This window comes from Mus caroli, chromosome 17, assembly GCF_900094665.2.
Source record: "Mus caroli chromosome 17, CAROLI_EIJ_v1.1, whole genome shotgun sequence".
NCBI lineage: Eukaryota > Metazoa > Chordata > Mammalia > Rodentia > Muridae > Mus > Mus caroli.
The window spans coordinates 65467402-65473072 of NC_034586.1; the positions used below are offsets into that span (position 1 = coordinate 65467402).

At 42.0% G+C, this 5671-nt stretch overlaps 1 long non-coding RNA gene across 1 annotated transcript in view; it reads right to left on the reverse strand.

The window, feature by feature from the left end:
* Positions 1–364: 364 nt before the first annotated feature.
* LOC110312174 overlaps positions 365–5671 on the reverse strand; it is a 22773-nt gene continuing 17466 nt past the window's right edge. The window contains exon 3 of the long non-coding RNA XR_002380029.2: positions 365–1869. This is a non-coding gene — a long non-coding RNA (uncharacterized LOC110312174). The remainder of the gene's footprint in view (positions 1870–5671) is intronic.

Here is a 5671-nt window from a genome sequence, read left to right on the forward strand (position 1 = left end):
CAGCTTTTAAACTGAGATGAAGATTTCTAGGTCGGCATTGAAGGCACCTCACTTTGGCCATACAAAGATAAACTCATGAACATTCAAGATGGCCACAGATCTTACCTAGAGGCTTTCAAGAAAATCTTTACTTAAGCTGCAAACTCTCCTCTTTCTTACCTTCTCTGACCCAGGGGGGAAAAAAAAAGAGTCCGAGTTTTAAACCAAATTTTAATGATTACGTGATGCCTTTAATGAAAGCTGCAGCTTCATTTGTAAAGTGACTAGGCCAAGGACAGTGTGCTAATTCTTTTCCACTTAGTTTAAGGGAACAAGGCAAGTGGGCACAGCTCAGATGGGGTGCTGCACTCATTAGCTCTTTTTTTTTTTTTTTTTTTTCGTCATGGAACGTTATACTCACAATTTTCAGCAGGAAACACCGAACTCGCCCAAGCTGTGTTTCCTGTGCTTTCTAAACGGTATAATACATTATTACAAAATAAACAATCCAAACAGCCCCGTGGAGGGGTGAGAAGAACAGTTTCTTTATACTTAACCAGACACCAGATTATGATGTCAAGTCATACAGCATCGTGAGAAATACAAAGAAAAAATAAAAGCGAACGCTTTCTGCCTGAACTTCTCGATCCAAAAGACACAACCTGTGAGAAGAGGATGAAACAGAATGTGTATAACTAAGTAATTCCGGGAGGAAACCCTAGGAAGACCTGAGATATTCAGTCCAAGAGGGTGGGTGTCACCATGTGGCCCTTTCTTAGACTGGCTTTGAAAGGGTGGTTGAGATGCCTCTGGCAAACCCTTTCAACTTCTGAAGGTCCCAGTGCCAAGGGACAGGGGCCCTGGGCAAAGCCAAGGAGAGCTGGGACACGGACGGCCGCGGTCACAGGGCTGGAGAGTTAGGCCCCGGGTCGTGTGGTCTGGCGGATTCTATCCATTTCCGCCCAGGACGGTAAGGAACCCCAGAAACCGATCCGTGGCGGAGCAGTCGGTCCCCGGTGTAGGAGCTCGCGGTGCTACCAGTACAGTGCACCGCTAGGCACCCGATCTGCCCGCGTGTCAGCTGGGGGCGGAGCCGAGCCTGGTCACCGCCGGAAGTGCGTCACTAGAGCGGGCCGGGAGCGCAGGCCGAACCCGGAAGCAGCCTGGCGTAGGCTGGAGCGTGGGGGAGGCGCCGGGTCTCTGAGATTTAGTGACCGAACTGCCCGCGCGGAGAGGACTGGCGGCGGAGAACTGCAGCAAGAGCAGGAAACCCACGGGACCGCGGACGTGCGCGAGGCTCGAGGCCGCGCTGCACCGAGGAGCGCCGTGCGGTCACTTCCGGCCTGCGGGGGGACTTTTTAAAGGAATAGCGGGTATTTCCGAAGCCATGGGGGCATCGCCACGCCGCGGTGTCGCCGCTAGGGCTGGGGCTTCTGTGAGTTCTAATGATTCTGCCGTACGTGCTTTGCTCTAATTGTCAACTGTTTTGTCAAGTCCGCGTTGGCTCCAAGAGAGACCTTCCCTGAAGTTTTCAGTGCCCGCGGAGTGGACAGCCCCGGCGGAGCATCTGACCGCCCGCTCCCCGGCTCCCGCTGTAGCAAGCATCGGGCGTACTTGTCATTCACGTCGATGATGCTGTTTTCCTTAGAGATCCGAGTGTACAAATGGACTGATGCTGCAAAGTCCGTGGGTGGGGTTGGGGTGGGGAGAGTACTTCTGCCTGCCGGGTCTTCAGAGATGAGTTTACATTTCGATGAGTAGTAGCGCTGACAAGCCACGTCTTGCAAGGGCGGTTGCATTTGACCGAATGGCACAGGTTCCCTTCACCGATATGAGCTCGGGCAGCATTCATCATCTGGAGGGGGATCTTTCCATATCTACCTCTCCTTTCTACTGTTCGAAGTGTAAATTCATCTCAGGTTATTGAGTTTTCAGTACTTTGATTGTATCCAAATGGAAGCATTCAAGTATGATATTGTCTAGCAGTAAATTTACTTAAAAAAAAAAAAAAACTGACCCTGTGGACTATCACATGAGTTATAAATATCCAAGGTAAAAGAGTGAACAGAGAGTTGCAGGAGGACTAAGAAACACGAGGAAACATGAGTAACCGTGATAACGGTTATAATTTGCTTTAAAGATCATTTACATTTTCTTTTAAAATTTCCTGTGTATGAGTTCTTTGCCTGGATGTATGTCTATTCACGATGTGCTAGAGCAACCAGAGCTCTTAACCACTGAGCCATTTCTCCAACCCCCAAAGAGTATATATTTGCCTTTTGAGAGAGAACAGTTTTTAGTCGTTTTTGTCATTTCCATGGATGTGGAAAATTAAAATTCCAATTTATTTCTTGGCTATTTTACTAGGGAATCTAACTTAATAAAATGGATGTTCTGTTGAATCTACAGGTCATACATTGGGATAAGATAGTTACAAAAGCGCAGTTACCACCTCGATGTACTTTAATGTTAGTCATTAAAATTCTCTGAGTGGTGTGGAAAAGTAAATACCGTACACATCAAAGAAGGGGCTCTTGGGACCTAGGAGGGGTGGGGCAAGGCTTAAACAGACACCTTTCAGTCTCAGGCTTAGTCTGGAGGACATCAAGTTCTTGTCTGTAGTTTTAAAGGTTAAGATTATTTTCTTTGCTGTGGGAAAGAATAGTGTTATTTTTTTTTAGTTTAGTTTTTTTTTTTGTTTGTTTTTCAAAAAAGAAAAATGAGTCACCATATAGTTTGTGGGACTTGGAGAGAGAGATCAAAATGTCACTTGCACTTGACAGTCAGTATGGAGTAAAAGGCTTTGAAACCCATGGAAGTCTGGGCACATGCGCTCCTCACATTGAGGGCAGTAGTGTCCACGTGCAGTCTTTTGCAATATCATTTGTTGTAAGAAATTGTTTTAAAACCATGTGACAGATTATAAAATAGATGCTCAATAAATGCGTATGTTCTAAAGTAATAAAGCATAATAAAGAAAGCAAACACTCAGGAATCTATGACTGATACTAAGATCTAGAATGTAGAATGTGGATGTGTGTGTGAGTGCGGGTGCCTGTGGAGGCAGAGGACATGGGACCCTCTAGAGCTGGAGTTAAAACTGGTTGTGCGCCATTAACTGTGGGACTCAGCCCTGCATCTGCTTCTACAATATAGTTTATCATTACATCATACGCGCAGTGTTTTAAGGTTTTCAACTAGCTTCACTAATTTGTGATTGTGTTTCTAGCATTCCAAGCCATGGCCTGTTTTGTCAGCTCTTTTCACCGATATATAATACTTCACTACGAATAGACTGTATTTCTGTGTCTGGTTCCTTGATAATGGCCATTTGAATTACCCCCCAACATTTTGTTATACAATATTAAACAGGCATACCTTTCAGTTATACCGCAGCCATTATGAAGAGTACTTTCCTATTTTGACAGATAAGTATTCCATTAAAATTGACTAATAAATGATGCTATAATTAAGGTTTTTAATTGAAAACCTTAGAACAGTGCCTAGCAAGTGATACTTACTCAGTAAATAGTGGTCATCATTTTAACATATAGTATTTAAATCAGTTCAGCTTTTAACGCTACTCACCCTTGTCTCAAGTAGTGCTGGTAAATTATAGGCTTGACTATATATAGCATTATGTTCAATATCTGATACAGCTTTTATAGGCTTCTTTTATGTTTTTAATTTTTAGTTACCTGTGTGTGTGTGTGTGTGTGTGTGTGTGTGTGTGTATCTGTGTTGGGGAATGTGACTGTCAGTACAGGCACCTGTGGAGGCCAGAAGAGGAGATCAGATCCCCAGGAGCTCTGTCTCAGTCCTTTGGATACTATTTGTGAATACTACTGCCATGAACAATATGTATATATACTTGTTTTAGTACCTATTTCAACTGTTGGGGGGCGGGGAAGGGGTGCAATTGCTTAGCTTAATGAAAAGTTTATATGTGACTTCTTGAATCACCAAACTATTTCCCATATTCTCGAAATCAATATAAAACCTTTTATTTACATTCTCTCTGGCACTTGTTATTTTCCATTAAGAAAAGAAAACATATTATTTACTAGATTCTGCCTAGGAAGGAGACCATCCTGCCTTTCATGTATTTGATTGAGTAGTTTGCCGGTGTGTCTGTGTGTACATCACTTGTGTGCCTGTTCCTACAGAGATCATAAGAGGGTCTTGTATCCCCAGCAACTAGACTTCAAGGTGTTGTGAATTGCCGAGTGGGTGCTGGGAACTGAGCCTGGTGCTATACAGGAGGAGGAAGTGTAAGTGAGCACTTGCCATGTCTCCATTCGTGTCACTGGTTCTCATGATAATGCCCCTTACACAGAGATTTAAAAATCTGGTGCTGTTTTGTTTTGTTTTTGTTTTTTGTTTTTTTTTTTTGTTGTTGTTGCTTATGCATTAGGTGTCATAAACTTAGAATCCTTTACCAATCTTCTATCAGGCAGATGTACTCTTGCTTTGGTCTCCAAGACTTACATTATTTTGGTTCTTGTTGTTCGATTGTTGGTCCTTTTAAGTTAGTTTTTGTGTGATGTGAGGGAGGAGTCCACACTACCTCCTATGTAGGCATCTGCTTCCATCATGGTTTGAAAAGAATATTTTTCCCCTCTGCATGGTCCTGACACACTTGTCAAGTCAGCTGGCCACAGGTGAACAGATTTGCTTCTGGGCTCTTAATCCTACTCGGTTGATCTGTGTATCCGCATGTCGGAAATGAGCTGTGTGTAGTGTGATACCTTCTGAGATTGGGAAGTGTTACTCTAACTCTAAAAAAACCCCACTGTTTGGGCTCTGTGGGGCCACTTAAATTTCTGTATCACATTATGGATGGGCTCTTTGGTTTGTTCGTAAAAGGCCTTTGGATCTTTCATGTTGCTGCACGGAATTGGTAGATAATCTTGAAGAGCTACACTAACATTGTTAGGTCTCTTAATCTGGAGCAATCTATTAAAATCTCTAAATTCCTTCAGTGCAGTTCCATAGCTTTAGATGTCTTTGGTTTATTTTTAAAATTTTTGTTATTTTGGATATTACTGCACATGAATTTTCCACTTAATTTTTTTAAGAATGTTTATTACTGGTGTATAAAAATACAACTGATGTTACACCGAGAAAACAGCAACAACAACAACAACAAAATACTGATGTTTTCCCTGTTGACTGTATGGCCTATAACTTTGCCAGTTAACATAGTAGAGGTGTGTGTGTGTGTGTGTGTGTGTGTGTGAATTTTCAATATACCATTTGTAAATACAGATAGATTTAATTTTATTGTTAGTTTATGTGACTTTTTATTTTTATAGCCTAATTTCTCTGTCTAGAGCTCCAATACATTGTTCATAAGAAATGGAAAAATAATGTTTTATTTCTGATTTGGGGGTGAATTTTTGTCCCATTAAATTATATTGTTAGCTTTTCATGTAAATCTCTTTCCATACCAAAGAGATTTCCTTCCATTCTTAGGTTGTTTTTTTTTTTTTTAATCGTGAAAACATTGAATTTTGTCGCATGCTTTTTCTGTGTCAGCGGAGATGGTCATGAACATCCCCTTGACACTATTAGGTAGAATAGGGTACTGATTTGCATGCTGAACCATTTTGTATCCCTAGGTAAATCCCACTTAACTTGTGATGTATATAATCACGGTGTAGATCCTTCATAGTATCCTTTTTTTTTTTTT